The sequence below is a fragment of the Vulpes lagopus genome, chromosome 9 (genome assembly GCF_018345385.1).
Source record: "Vulpes lagopus strain Blue_001 chromosome 9, ASM1834538v1, whole genome shotgun sequence".
Classification (NCBI taxonomy): Eukaryota; Metazoa; Chordata; class Mammalia; order Carnivora; family Canidae; genus Vulpes; species Vulpes lagopus.
The window spans coordinates 14,450,168-14,466,786 of NC_054832.1; the positions used below are offsets into that span (position 1 = coordinate 14,450,168).

At 39.6% G+C, this 16,619-nt stretch overlaps 1 long non-coding RNA gene across 2 annotated transcripts in view; it reads left to right on the top strand.

The window, feature by feature from the left end:
• The first annotated feature begins 2,834 nt into the window (after nt 1-2,834).
• The window catches only part of LOC121498519, a 38,484-nt gene continuing 24,699 nt past the window's right edge, over nt 2,835-16,619 (top strand). For both annotated transcript variants that reach the window (XR_005989826.1, XR_005989827.1), the window contains exon 1: nt 2,835-3,059. This is a non-coding gene — a long non-coding RNA (uncharacterized LOC121498519). The remainder of the gene's footprint in view (nt 3,060-16,619) is intronic.

Below are 16,619 nucleotides of genomic sequence, written 5' to 3' on the forward strand. Positions count from 1 at the left end.
GACTCAATGAGAAGCAGGAGGCAGAAAAATTGAAAACCTTGCTTTGAAGCTATGATTAGTCTGTAGCCAAATATTGAAGGAACCTGGACGAACTGAAAATTTGGTAAGAGTTCACAAGCTGTGCAAGGTGAGAAAATGCACTTCAATTTAGAAGTAAACACCGAAATGGTTTTTCAACAGGAAATGAGAAACCTTGGTTACCAGACAAGACAAAGTTTGAATATCCATCAGATACCTGCTGTTTATAGAGGTGCAAAATAGCCCAAAGACAATGAGTAGGGTCAGAATCTGGTAATCCAGCAGAGCATGCTATAGTTTCCCACTGAAACACAAAATGCTCTCTTTAGTCCCTTTCTTCCCATTGATCAAAGACAATCTCAAAGAAAGATCATTCTTGATCACAAAACAAAGCTGATCTCATTAGACATGGCCCAGCTGTTTACACAGATGCAGCAAGAATGACAAGCTACCACATAGGTCTTCTATTTTGCTTTGAAGGACATTTTCATAAAGAACGTCAGATTGGACTTTCCAATGCCTCTTGAGGATAGGAAGCCAAGCCACAACTTCACCATCATTTTCACCTGCAGTACCTAGTGATTTGGTGGAAGTCCTCTCTTCCTGAGGTCCCAAAATGTCCTAAGCTTCCTGAGCCTGCCAGGAAGTGACCTTCTTTGCTCACCTATAAGGCTGAGAACCCTATAAAGCCAGTTACTGGGCCAGTTTTCCCAAGAAGGACTTGGTAAGTGTTGGCCCCAGAAAGTCAACCTTAGTCCTAAAAAATGTCTGGTCACAACTGTTGAAATGAGCATCACTTGCAAATGTGACGTTGTAGACAACGCCAGCCATGATTGCATAACCAGTGTTGCCAATTCTGTCCTCATAACAAGGTAGACGGATTCTTACTGAATCTATGCAAATAACTAGAGTGCCATGAAAACAGGAATCCTCAATAAGAATTCCCCAAATTGTGGTTTTGATTACTGCTCCCTTCCTCCACCATGTAGTATTGATCACTTACAATTCGCAGTCCGGGTGGCTCAGCGGTTTAGCGCCACCTTCGGCCCAGGGCCTGATCCTCGAGACCCGGGATCGAGTTCCACGTCGGGCTCCCTGCATGGAGCTTGCTTCTCCCTCTGCCTGTGTCTCTGGCTCTCTCTCTGTGTCTCTCATGAATAAATAAATAAAATCTTAAAAAGAAATTCCCCAAATTTAGAAGGATGAGTCAGAGCAGAAAAGATAAGGGTTTCATTTTTGCTTTACAAGAGCATAGTCTACTCAATTGTTATGAGTAATGAATAGCTCAGCAGAAAAGAGTGGTTCCTTACAACCAGAAAGCAGAGCATTAAAGCATCAGCACTGTTCCAAACAAAGCCCATATCTATGCAGTTTATTCAATTCATTCAGTGCTTTATAATTAATTTCTGTTCCACTTGATCTTGGGTTAGTCATCTCATGAACACATCTGTTTCTTGACTGGATGTCTGGAATTCCTGACTCAGTCCACTGGTATGATCTCATAGTTATTGAAGTAATATAATCAGAAGCCTGTACCCCAGAGTACCTGGCACAGTCTTCTTCACCAGGCTTTTAGTCCTTTGTTGAAGCAATTCCAGGTGCTTTCATGGAAGCATCAGAAGTAAAACAAAACATGCAAACTCTCTGTAGATGACAAAAGACTAGAAATATCTATTGTTTACTTACTATGAGAATGATCCAAAGAGAATTCATTATAAGAATAATGCAATTACAAGCATACCTGATTGTTTCTGTGGCATGCAAAATGAAATCAAGTCAATCCAAAAAAGTTGTTGACAAAATATGTATAAACACAAAGATTTATGCCTATTTTCAAAGAAGAGTAGAGATTACACCTATTTTATGAAAATAGATTAACATCATCTTCACAGACAAATTATAAGGTATAAAAATTCCAGAACATTAGATGCCATATACACCTAGCACAAAGTTAGACTATACCAACAATATATCAAGATTATCAAGTAAATAGATCCAATACATCTAACGTAGGTTCTAAACATCAGTAGTAAATTAATAAAACTCTATAGATAAATGATGTGAACCCCCAATAGAATACTACTGCCCCAAATACACTAGATTCAAGTTCAAAAGTAAAGTTACAACCAAGGTAATGTGTTTTAAAAATAATTGAAATTATGTCCGCTAATACGATACTGCTTTTGTCTTATAGGCAAAGCAACACCAAGACTGATAGATAGAAACATATCATGGACGGCAAAAGCATTGATCATCGTCTAGGACCTTCCCATACAGAATACAATTTTTTAAATATTTATTTTAATAACATTTTACCCATACAAATTTAACCTAGGGAAGTCTCAGCATTTCTTCTGATTTGAGAATATTTCCCATGAAACTCATGATCAGTAACATACCAAATAACCCTTATTATTCCTAACATTTCTCTTTTTACAAGGTGAAAGAACAAAAATGATAGTGACCTTTGGGAGACCCTAAAATTTGGGTGCTGACAAGGCTAATCAAACTTTGAGCTTGATAAAACTTTAGGACCACAAGGCCTTCAAACTCATGTATATTTTCTGTGCTTAAACTTGTTCACCCATCTCAAGTGCAGACCTCGCCCTATGTGCTTAGCCACAAACCAATACTTCCTGCCTTGACTTCCCTGTTAGTACAATCTTTGATGAAGATTAAGTTTTAAGAACGCACTCGCACACCAGCTTTCACGTCCCCACCTCCTACTCTCCATAGCCACCTATCCCAGGTGTCCTTGCATTTAAAAGCTTTGCCCACCCACCCCTCCCCGGAGACATTCTTGACTTAGTCTTCATGCAGCTTCCTATAATGATACTCTCTTCCTACTGCAATAACTTTCTTAAGGAAATCCTTCAAACTAATGTGCAGATTGCATTTTTTTCTTTGACTGTTATGACATTGTGACTCTGAAAGAATGCCAAATACCCCCAGGATCCTGCTTTCTTCACCCCAGGGTCAATGCCGTCTTAGCAGATGCTGGGTCCTTTCCTGGCTGGGATGGGAAGTCGGGATCCACAGCGGTGAGTCTCACTCCTGGTCCAGTGTTCCAAACATGTGTCTATTTTAGTATGGTAAAGACTGGGCTTTATTCTTCATTTTTGTCTTTTTTCTTCCTTCTATTTCTCTCCTTCTTCTGGCTTTCCTGGGTGTGATTAAAGCCTCTGCTTCTCTCCTGGGATATCATACCTTGGATTAAAGTCCTTAGCACCAACAGGTATTCCTTTCATTATCAAGGGAAATTGTCAATCTAACCATAGTTCCACACACTCTTCCCTGTGTGGGGTAAGCTTGGACATTATTCACACTGATTTCACCCAATCTCTTCAAAATGACAGAATTTCACTAAAAAATCAAACAAACAAACAAAAAACAAACAAAAAACCTTAGAATCTCAATGGCCTCTTTGGGGAACTTGGGATCTTTGCAAACTTAATTATTCTGAGTAGGGATTTTGAATCTCATGACTCCAAGATCACATCCAAACAGTGAACTGCTTTTATTGTTTGGTACAAAGAAACAGAATAATGTCCCTCCTACAAAAACTTTCAGAGACCACTGCTTCGTTCAAAGACCAATTCCCTCCTCAGTGTCTTCTAAGACCTCTGCCTTCCCATCACCATCGCCTAACTTCTGCTTCCTTTTTTCCATCCCCAACTTGTCCTTCAGCTCCCTAGAATCCTTTGTTCTTCCCCTGTCAACACGTCTACCGCCTCCTCTCCATTATCCACGCTGCCAGTCCTTCCCTCTCTCACTCAGGGTCCCCAACTCACTGTAGACACCTGAAGTTTAAGTGCCCTGCCATTGTGGGGCTCTGAGGAGCTCTACTACACCAGGAGAAAAAGCCTGCGGCCGCAAAAACTAATTAGAACAGGCTGCATGTTTTCTCCGCTTAGATGGGCTTCAGAGACACCAGATGGCCACTTGGTTTCTCCTCCATCACTCTCCCAAAATGCAGCCCACAACCTCCACAGGATTACAGGTCAGCGCAAAGCACGTCGTAAGGGTCTCCTCCACAAATACTGGGGGAGCTGCTTTACCTCTTACATTGAGCAAGTTACTTCAATTTGCCCCATCTGCCAGAAATACAATCTTTGTAAAAATGTAAAAGTAAGGCAAGATTAGAGTCAGCTCTTTTGTATGAGCCAGTGAGTTTTGAGTTTCCGTGTTTATACCTTGCACCAGGGCTAAATTTTTTAATTAAAAATTAAAGCTATAAGCATTTTGTGTCTATCTCTATGTGTGTGTATATATGTATATACATATGTTCTATTATGCATGCATAGTATTTTCTTACCTCCAAATGGTATTACCACAGTAAATTCTAAAATCCCTTAAAAGAGATCCTTTTGGATTGGCTAAGAGATAAATAAGAGTTTATAGAATTTTGACCTTCCTGGAATTCCCAGAAATCAATAAAATTAAATCTCTAATATGTTGAATATGGGGGGGGAGTATTCTTATAGAAACTTACTAAAAAGTTTTTAAAATTCAAGTTCACATGATTTAGGTAAATCTTTGGCAAATGAGACTATTTCTAATGTTGTTGGTTTAATAAATACAGTAATGCCTTTGAGTTTTCAGCCTTGCAAAAACACTTTTTTATTTTACTCAAGAGTGTTTTTCCTAAACTCATTCAGGTGCTTACATTTTGCTTGATAAAAGTATATTCTAACAATATGTTTAATATGTTCATGGCATATCATGTCTCAGAATTATTATGTTGTATTTTTTTCTCGTAAAAATATGCTTATACACTTTCATAAATTAGATATAATAGCCAGTCTTCTCTGAAAATATGATTAATTACTCTGTTTGGCATGTTTTGTCTAAAATTTCTTGAACTAACTTTCTTAAATGTCACATAAAAAATCTAATTTCCTTATTAATTGTACTATTTTTATATATTTTTAGAGTGAACTTTGATCAGATCTTTCACCTTTGAAAATTATCAAAAATACATCAACCATGGCTATTTTAAGTTTTTTGTTATCTACAAGTGGTTATGTGTTTTAGTCTAATGATTCCCGAAGAGCCTTGCAAATCAGCTCCAGGGGAGTGCTTCCTCTTAAACCAAAAAAGGGCTATCTTAGAGACCTGTGGAAATGATCATTCCAGGTACTCTTGGGTATAAGCTTCTAGTGGCATTGCTTCAATAACTTGGGGACCACACTGTTGGACTAAAGTCAGGATTTCTAGAACTCTAGTGGAAAAGAATATGAATTTATAAGTCTGCTAATTCAAGTTAGAGCAGAACAAGAATTAATTACATAGCACTGGATGAACTGATGATTCATGATTATGGGCTTTGTTTGGAACAGTGCTGATGCTTTAATGCTCTGCTTTCTGGTTGTAAGGAACCACTCTCTCTTTTCTGCTGAACTATTTATCACTCATAACAATTGAGTAGACTGTGCTCTTGTAAAGCAAAAATCAAACACTTATCTTTTCTGCTCTGACTCATCCTTCTAAATTTGGGGAATTCTTATTGAGGATTCCTGTTTTCATGGCACTCTAGTTATTTGCATAGATTCAGTAAGAATCCGTCCACCTTGTTATGAGGACGGAATTGGCAACACTGGTTATGCAATCAAGGCTGGCGTTGTCTACAACGTCACATTTGCAAGTGATGCTCATTTCAACAGTTGTGACCAGACATTTTTCAGGACTAAGGTTGACTTTCTGGGGCCAACACTTACCAAGTCCTTCTTGGGAAAACTGGCCCAGTAACTGGCTTTATAGGGTTCTCAGCCTTATAGGTGAGCAAAGAAGGTCACTTCCTGGCAGGCTCAGGAAGCTTAGGACATTTTGGGACCTCAGGAAGAGAGGACTTCCACCAAATCACTAGGTACTGCAGGTGAAAAATGATGGTGAAGTTGTGGCTTGGCTTCCTATCCTCAAGAGGCATTGGAAAGTCCAATCTGAAATTCTTTATGAAAATGTCCTTCAAAGCAAAATAGAAGACCTATGTGGTAGCTTGTCATTCTTGCTGCATCTGTGTAAACAGCTGGGCCATGTCTAATGAGATCAGCTTTGTTTTGTGATCAAGAATGATCTTTCTTTGAGATTGTCTTTGATCAATGGGAAGAAAGGGACTAAAAAGAGCATTTTGTGTTTCAGTGGGAAATTATAGCATGCTCTTCTGGATTACCAGATTCTGACCCTATTCATTGTCTTTGAGCTACTTAGCACCTCTATAAACAGCAGGTATCTTATTAATATGGAAACTGTCCTGATAAACGCTTAATTAGCTCCCTTTCCCACTATGGATAAACTACCTACTTATAAATTGGACTTGGATCTGTTACTTTACAGAGATTGTCAACTCTTACCAAATTTTCAGTTCTTCCAGTTTCCCTCAGTATCTGACTGCAACCTTTCAAACTAACTTGTCCAACTTTTCTCCCCTCCCTCCTGACTTCAAGTCACTGAGAACTAAAACATGATTGCCCAGATCCTTATTAGGATCCTACATTGCCTTGTAACTGGTCTTTTTCCTCAGGATCTGAAGAAACACTGTATTAGTCCTTGCAGGAACCCTACTTCTACCTGGACAAGCTGCTGTGTGGGTCACTAAGAAAGTCCGGTGAAATGTTTAGGTCATGCATGCCCTCCTAAGGGAGGGAACCCAGGCTCTGGACTACATAATTAAGATCTAATACAACTCAGGGAGCAGTGCTGCACAATCAAACTCTTTCATCCACTGACCTCCTGAATTTCACTGGACTAGATACTCTTTGGATTTGACATCTGGATCTTTAATAAATCCCTTTGCATTTTATCTTTTTCATTCAGGCATGCCACTGAAGGACACAGAAATAGCTGACCTTTGCCTGAACATCAAACAGATGGTTCACTAGTCTTCTGCTAGGGATAGCACTGAGAAAATCCTGATCCCAGGGTCTGTTTTGCTCAGCCATCCCCTCTTTCAGTTATTCCTGAATTGTTCATGGGAACAATCTGAGCCCACCTCAAACAAGGAGAGGGACTGAAAAGCTGATGAAACTTTGTGCTTCACAGGAGTTTAGGCTGCTTCGCTGAAGACCACTAGGCCTCAACTCTAAATTCACTTCCCACACTTTAGTTTGTTTACTTCACCTGAGACCCAGAATCCCAAGCCCACGTGTTGGAGCACAAACTAACTTTCCAGCTTTAGCCTCTCTATTAGTACAATATTTGATGCAGTTCATTAAGTTCCAAGGCCCCTCCCGCACACCAGATGTTAGCATGGCATCGTTCTTGTGCTTTCCACAGACACCTATCACAGTGTCTCTGCTTACAGAAGCGTTGCTCCCTTCCCCTTGCCTGAAACTGTTCTGGCTTAGATTTCAAGCATCTTTCTGCAATGGTTTTGCTCAATAATGTCTTTCCTTACTCAGGTCCAGACTTCACCTTTTTTTTTTTTCCTTGACAATTTCCTTGGCAAAAGATATCATTTAGGATTTGATTTCTGGAAGGTGAAATATAAAAAGCAGTCAGGAAGTTTGAACACTTGATTAAATGGGACCATGGATTACTAAGAAACAATGGTTGGTTATCTAGTTAACCAAAACAACAATATAAGTTTTAAAGAAGATATATGAGTTATGTGACTATAAAGGACTTCAGATCTTTTTAAGTGAAAAGGCTTTGTTCTCTCAAATAATTAAAGATATGACAAAGTCAACAATATAGGAAATTATTCTAATAAGACCCTGAATGGTTGTTTTATAGGCAGATTATTTGCAAGGTAAAAAAATATATATATTTTACCAGCACTTATTAAGAGAAGACCAGTAATCCAAAAAAAATTGTTATTTTAATAGAAAACCAAATGTTAGTTTTGAAATAGTATATTTAGTACTAATACTCTTACTAAAAAATCTTATAAATAAACTTGTAAACCTTAGCCAGCTTTGACTGTAAGAAGTAAAATTCCCTTTCCATGAACCATCTGCAACTTTCTCTATCCAGACAAGTTTTATCATATACTTCTCTCTCTCTCTCTCTCTCTCTCTCTCTCTCTCTCTCTCTCTCTCTCCCTCCCTCTCTTTCATTTTGGAATAAGTCATTTTACTTTGGAACAAAGCTTCCCTTGTTTTCCTTAACAAACTACCTCCTGCACACATTGCATGCAAAGCTGTTCCTCTCTATTGCTCTCACTCCTAATAGAGCCTTATTCACATATATTGATTCTAAGTTTTTGCTACAGCCACTTCTATTGCATGGAGAAGACAAGGAGGTGGTGTATGAAAAGAGGTATTCCCAGGGCATGTGTTCAAATGGCAAGGCAGATCTTATTAGAGCTACTGCAGTAAAGGAGAGACTTCTATATAGACCTGAGTCTTATCCCATACAGCACAGTCAGCCAGAGATCTGCAGCCAGTGAGCCAATTGAAGGACAGGTGGATGGAAAATTATTGACAGAAAAAAAAAGGGGGGGGGGTTATTGACAGAAACTTTGTTAGACACCAAAGTAGGGATATTCCTGCTAAATTGGCTTAACGGGATTCTTACTAAAAGCAGGCCAAGGATTTAGATATCCAGTGCAGGGGACGAAGAGTTCAATCAGACATCAAGGATAATCAGATATAAAGGATGATTGTCAACTAACTGGCATAAGATTCCTTGCTAAAATGGGGCTCAGCAGGCCAAGGTCAAGGCCTTATCTAGAAGAAGGCTCAGAGGAGCCTGACTAAAGTCTGGTCAAGGAAGGAGTGTTTGCTACTAAAATAACTGTAAACTCTTTCATACACCAGTATTTTCTAGCAGACTAGCAGAGCTTATAAATATACATCTCATAACTTTTTATAGCCATGAATGTCCCTCATAGTATAGCTTCTCAATGTGGCAAAAATGAACATGTCCATTAACAAACTCAAATAGATAGCTTCTCTGTATTATATAAAAATGAGAGGCAAAAAGTATATAAAAATGAAATTATGTTTAACAATTAATGCTTCAGTATTTTATCCTACTTAGATATGCTCTAGGTATCTAATGAATATTCATGAATTAACTCAATTAGCATCAGCCCAAGGTTTTAAGTTACCAAATGATTTTGGAAGCCGTCTTAAAGCTGACATTCTATACAACATAGTTACTTTTGAAATTAAGTTTGTCCAAATAATGACTTAATTTGACTAAATATAAATTTACAATTTTTATAATCTTGAAATACAGTAACTGAAATGATAGCACATTAAATCAGCAAACCTTTATAAGTTAAGGAGAAATATGCCCACATAAAATAAAAAATGTATGTTTGTATTACGCTTAATGCTCAGAGGATATAGCTCAGAGGATATGACAACTCAGAGGATATAGCTATTTTTATTAAACCAACAATATTAAATTAGTTTCATTTGCCAAAGTTACCTAAATTATGTAAACTTGAATTCTTAGAACATTCAAGAATGTATTCTGAGCACATTGAAAGTATTCGAAATTTAATTTTTTCAGTATTTGAGAATTTTTAGGAATAGTGCCATTTGTGTAAGACCTTAGTTAGCTCTAAGTCAAATAAAACACAGCTCTTTCTAAAAAATTTGCAATCTATTTAGTAATACCATCTGGAGGTAGGAAAATACTACATACCTATAGACACATAAACATACATCTAAATCTAGAAAACTTACATCTTCAATTAACAAAATTTCAGTCCATATATCAGGGGTAAACCCAGAAATACAAAACTCACTTTCATATACAACTCAGTTTCTTCCTAATTCTTACTTGATTTGAGGTCAAAATGGAGAAAAATGGACAACAGAGAAGAATAACAAACTCCATTTTCTGTCATCTTTCATTCGATAGAGACAAAGTATCTATAAACCAATATTCATTTGCAGAGATAGCCAAATGGTCTAACTATAAAACAAACAAAACAAAACGAAATCTATCACCAGAAACCAACTAAAGTACTCAGAAAGAATCAAAATTAAATTCTTAGCATGCTTCCAACAGACAACATCTGGAACATAGGACCAGAATCAGGACTTACCTTTAGACCCCTAGGTTGCCAGCCATAACTACAGTACAAATGGCTCCAAATGGCCTTATTACCTGACTGGAGCAGATGGGAATCTGAAGGCAAGTTCTGATCCTGAGTCATAGCACCAAACTGTCAAAGACAAGAAACAGACAAGTTAGGAGAATAATATGATATCACAAGCAGTATCAACCCCAGTCTAAATATCTTCGGAACAGCTCAGCTTTTATACACATTTTGCAAATGAGGTGGTTTACACTGTGGTTTTTGCAAACTGAAAAATAAGCCCTAGTCATCAAAACAGGAAATGGTTGGTTTTCCCAAATATGGTTAACTTCAGAGAACAAAGAGGTTTAATCTCCCTTAATCAATCATGAGATAAAGAACAGGAAGCTGAAGTGTCTGATTTGCCTTGTCAGCAGATTCAGACCAAAGGAGAAAGTTTGCTGGGTTTTGTCACACGTGATCAAAGATCTGGTAGCAAAGAGTTCAAGCAGAAGTGACAACAAAAGGAATGAAATTTCTAGCCACCCCTGAAGCTAGGCTCAGTCATGTCTCCTTCCTCAGCCTAGCACACTCTTCTGGCTCTTCTGTATGGAGTGCACTTACTTTCCATGCCCCCCCCTCCACCACACACACACACACACACACACAAACACACACACACCTCCTTCCACATAGCCTTCCTTCCCCTCTTCACACTTCTACCCACATCTCTCCATTTCCAGTGATGGCAGCCCATCACTCTATCACCTGATCCCTTCAAGGCCACTGTAATATCTCCTAAATGGTCTCCTTCCCTCCAGTCTTTTCTCTCACAATTCAATTTCCATGGAGTTGTCAAAGCAAGCTAAAGTGAAAATCCGATTTTTTCACTAATCTGTTCAAAAATTTCAATCTCTCTTCCAAAATGGTCTATACTGCATAGCAGAAAATTCAAGCCCTTCACATTCTGACTCACCTCCATTCTTTTGCCAGCCCTGAGCAGACTCTACATTCCAGGTCTTTGAATATCCAAGATTCAATATCCCAAACACCCCATGCTCTCCTCCATGTCCAGATTCTTGCTTATATTTTCCTTCTGCTTCTACTGCCTTCTGTCCATCTAGCTAAGTCCTTAAAGCACATCCACATGAAGTTTAGATGGCATGTACTCTGGGTTCATCCCTGGGTCCGTTTGTTCTCTTAGCCTTCCCAAATCTGAACAGACTGGAATTACTGTCTCCTTAGCATTTGCCATACCATTTGGAAAATTCCTCTTTCTTTGCCTATCTCTGCAAATAAACCAGAAACTCCATGCAAGTTGAGACCATGTGTTTTTCACTGCTTTTCATGGCAAGGGGAGATAGAGGGTTGTGGTACTGGGCGGGCATCTGTTCCCAGAAAGCAGTGCCTGGCACACTACAATCATGCAGTGAACACTTGTGAAATCACTGAATGGATGAACTTACCATGTACCTTTCCAGTTATACAATATGGTGGGATGATGCAACACATCTCACAATTGTGTTGTGGAAACAAAACAAGCTTATGCAAAGCAATTAGAAAAAAAACTAAAGACTATGAGGTAGAACATGAAACAGATTTGTTTTTACAAAGACTGTCGCATTTCACAAAGCCTAATGAACACTAGCACCAACCAACCAGCCACCCTAGGGGTCTGGATATGCACTTCTCTGGGAATTGCCTTTCTACACTCAAAAAAAAGGAAGGAATTCCTCCATAGATCCTGATTTCAGAGACAGTATCTGAGCAAGTTGCATTCTTGAAAATCTGCTTCATTCCTTTTTAGTTAACCAACGTGAATATCCTCCTGGCTTTCATGACTATGGGATGCATTCTCCAAAATCAAATTTACAATTACAATGATTTTGGCACCACACAGTGCCCTGTGCATAAACAAGACTTGATAAATACTTGCTGAATCAGTGACTTGCAGAATAGCTTCCCATCACTTTGGGAATGAATGTGATTTCCTTAATTTCCTTGATTTTCTTCTCCTGAAACATTCCGCTTGCAATGCCACTCATGATTATTCAGACCATAGTCAAAAGGAAAAAATAAATCTTTATCCTGTCTAGCCATATTCATAACCATGAGTTACGGAGGCTGAAATACTTTCCAAAGCAGTATGCTCTGAACCTGCAGAGCAGCACCACAGGTAAATTGCCTTTTAAAGAAACTGCATCTTGGCGGAGAACCTTCATGGGAATATCACAGTTCTGAGGTTGAAATGATCTTTATTTAGGTGCCCCACCACCACCAGAAGCAGATCCTGATACAAAGATTTATTGCGAATAGACTTGGAATAAGATCCCAGGAAATCTCAGGAGGAGGATGGAGAATGGGGACAGGCAGGAAGGGGCAGCCAAGAGAATGCCCTTGTGGGAGATGGGGTCTCTGCCTCCGGGGGGCAGTGTAGTACACACCTCAGAGATGACTGGAGAACTCCGAAAATCTGGGTCATTTCAAGCACTAAACACCATTAGATGAGAACTGCTCTGAGGATATTAATTCCCCAGCATTTACAGCCCACCTGACACCAGGCCAAGCATGTTAGCTTGCCAGAGGAAGCTCTTAAAAACCACAAGTTCTTGTAGCATGGAGTAGTTTCTTGAACCACTGAGTCCTCAGGAGATATGGATGAGGAACAGGGCCAGTGTCTCTAAGCCATACTTTGGTATAGTCAAGTTCTGAATTGCAAGATGCATTCACGGAACTTAGACTCGGTCACAATTCAGCTGAACCAAGGCAACGGCACCTGAAATAGGCTGTCTCAGCCGATACACAGCAAAAAAGGAATTATGAATTTCTTTAGCTTCATTAAATTTCTGCAATGCGTGCCATGCAATAGCTGGATTTCTAAACTCTTCTCCAAATTTTTATTCACTCCTTTGGTACCTAAATGAGACCAGTTCCCTCAAGCAAATGAAACATGCTTATCTTCTCCTTGAAAGCTTGATTCAATCTGTCCTTTCAGAAGTAGACCCTGCAGTAGGGAGTCCTGTGCAAGGGATGTGTTAAGAAGTGCTCCCACAAGAAAGCAGGAAGGGAGAAAGGAAGCAGAGGAGGGAGGAGGAGGAAGCCAAGCAAGGGTGTGATGTCCATGAAGCCCCAGCCTGCAGCCTGATCCCTCAGAGAGCTCTGAAGTATAAATTACGCTCTGATATGCCATTTGCAAATATCCTCTCCCATTTTGTAGGTTGGCTGTTCCTTTGCTGTGCATAAGCTTTTTATCTTGGTGAAGTCCCAATAGTTTATTTTTGCCTTTGTTTCTGGATGGTCGCAATTTCTGGGGGAAATGTTATGAAGAGAAAGCGGAATAAGGTAAATTTCTGCTGCTGCCTTTGGACCTCAGACCACCAGGTGGTACCCATCCTCTTCCTTCTCTGCCACTCTTCTATTTTTTAAAGATTATTTATTTATTTATGTATTTAAGAGAGAAAAAAAATGGGAGAGCATGAGAAGAGGGAGCAGCAGAAGGAGAGGGAGAAGCAGGCCCCTGGCTAAGCAGGGAATCCCAGCCTGGGGCCTGATCCCAAGACCCCAGGGATCATGACCCGAGCCAAAGGCAGACACTTGAAGAGCCGAGCCACCAGGTGCCCCCTCTATCACTTCTTTTGGTTTCCCTGAGCTCTGGTGGATACTTCTTGCCTTCATCTCTGAAGAGTCTGGGCCCCCAGTTGCCATGCTTTTTGAGGCCATCGCATGGGAATACTAAGAGATGCCCCAGTGGGTTTCCTGAGCGCTAACCATATCTCTGCCTGCTTCCATCATATAGCAGCAACCCCTGCTTATGCCCCAGTAACTCACCTCTTTCACACCTCTCCTGATGCTATAATCCCGCTGAGTTTCAGCCCAAGATCTCACCTTTCCACAAGGCCTTCCAGGTGCTTGCCGACCTCAGAACTTTCACAGAACTCCCTGCTAATGCCTCACATCTGGCCTGCATCACATTCTACACTGTGATTCCTCATTTGGTTGACTTCTGAGTGTATGTCTTGTCTTTCCTGTGGGAACCTGACCAGTGTTTACTGGCTACCTCCAGGGCCCAGCACAGACTGTGTGCAAGCCCAGGGCTTTGTGAACACCTGTTGGATATGCAGCTGAACAGCTTACAGAATGGCACCTCTGCACCCTCGGACTGGATCCTGACTTTCTCATCAGAAGTCTTGCTTCCCACACTTCCCTAATTCATTTGGCTCTCAATGACACTTTCTATCCCCAAGTTCACAATCATCTCTGCCTCTCTCTCTCTCTCTCTCTCTCTGTCTCTCATGAATAAATAAATAAAAACTTTTAGCCGTAACAAAAACCAAAAGAATAATAATTTTGATAAATTTAACTTTTTCACATTTTGAAACTACCTCACACCCTTAAAAATATATTTTTAGATATTTTATTACAAATTACTCGCAGAAGGAGCCATCCATAAATTTCCCCACACAGAGAAATTTTCTCTTTTTTGCCATTGTTTTGACCTTGAAGTTAACAAACCTAGTTTGTTTGAGGATAGTGAGTATTTGTGAAGAAGCCGAAGAAGACATTTTAAATAATTACATAAAAAATCAATTTAACTTCCTGTGAACACTTTTTTGGTGCCAGGAACTGCCCTAGCTATTTTATACAGACTGGATTGTCCACAAATCTTTTTTTTTTCCCTTCTCTTTCCTGAAGCTCATATGTTGCAGTGTTTTGAATCATGGCATAGTCCCTTGTAGAAGCTTGAAAAGAAAGGGGGAAAACTCAAGTCACTTCATTTTGCAATTAATTACTTTTTTGGGAAGGCCTTGCCTTGTAGTGGTAGTATTTCTCTCTATATATTTATTATTTCCGATTGTTTCTGTCTTATATACTCTACCTAGAAACAAAAGAACATATACAAAAATAGAACTAATCTTGACTATGTGACTCCAAGTATGTAACCTACTCTCCACAAGCAGTACTGGAATGAAATAAAATATTTATATGACTATTAATAAAAGGTAAGATATATTGAATGCTTGGCATGAGCCAGGCATTCTGTCAAGCACTTTATATATCCCATCTCATTCAATACTCATAACAGGTTCCAGAAATAGGTACTGTTATTAGCTCTGTTTTACAGATAAGGAAATTAAGGCTCAGAGAGGCTGAGTTACTTCCCAAAGTTCTCAGAGCTAGTAAGTATAGAGGCAGTGAAGGGAAAAGAGCCCTGGTCTTTTCTTAACAAGTTGCAACCTCAACCTGGTCTTGCTAGCCAAGGGATCAAAAGTAGGGCATCCCGGGTAGCTCAGTGGTTTAGTGCCGCCTTCAGCCCAGGGCCTGATCCTGGAGACCCGGAATCGAGCCCCACGTCGAGCCCCACGTGGGACTCCCTGCATGGAGCCTGCTTCTCTCTCTGCCTCTCTCTCTGCCTGTCCCTCATAAATAAATAAAAACTTAAAAAAAAAAAAAAACGTAAGTCACTGACTCTATGTCTCTGTTTCCTTTTTTTTTTTTTAAGATTTTATTTAATATTCATGAGAGACACATAGAGGCAGAGACATAGGCAGAGGGAGAGGCAGGCTCCCTGCAGGGAGCCCAATGCAGCACTCAATTCCAGGGCCACAGGATTACACCCTGAGCACAAGGCAGATGCTCAACCACTGAGCCATCCAGGTGTCTCTGTTTCTACACTTATTAACTATAACCACTGACATCCATACGGTTTATTCACATCTATCCACCCATCCATTCGTCTGTCTTAGAACATTTAACTTTCATTGTGTGATATTTTGTTTATAAGAGTTACTGGTAGCTCTCAAAGAGCAGAAAATATGTCATATTCATCTTCACACTCATAGCTCCCAGGCCACTATTCCATATGCTTAAATATATTAACTTACTTAATGCATATGATACCATGTGGAAGGTTTTATTTTTATTGCCACTTATTTCACACTTAAGAATGTTATTGGACTCCAAAGACAATTATATAAATTATGTCAGATGGATCTGAACCTAGGTGTCTGGCTCCAGAATCCATGCTTTTAATGACCATGATATCCAAGAAAGTAACTTACTTTCTTTTTAAATCCACATCTAGTTAGGAGTTGGTTTTTATTTTTTTTTTAATTTTTGTTATTTTATTTATTTATGATAGTCACAGAGAGAAAGAGAGAGAGAGAGGCAGAGACACAGGCAGAGGGAGAAGCAGGCTCCATGCACCGGGAGCCCAACATGGGATTCGATCCCGGGTCTCCAGGATTGCGCTCTGGGCCAAAGGCAGGCGCCAACCTGCTGCGCCACCCAGGGATCCCAGGAGTTGGTTTTTAAATCATTTGTTTCTCCCCTTTCTCTTGACTCTTTCACTCTTGTTTTTACTCTGTGATTTGTATTTAGTCTTGTGTAATCAGGCATGTGATTTTCATTGCTCTCTATTTTAAAAATCCCAGGTATTAAATCTCATATAGGTATTCATATTACTTTCTCATTGATCTTTCTTAAAAGCATGATTGAAAGAAAAATGCCTTCCCCTGATTTTCAAGTCTTATTGCCTTAAAACACGAAAGGTAGCAAAGTTGGCCACCTCAAAATATACCAGTTTGGCATATGGATCATTTCAGACTGAAGGCAATTAAGAAGGAGCAGG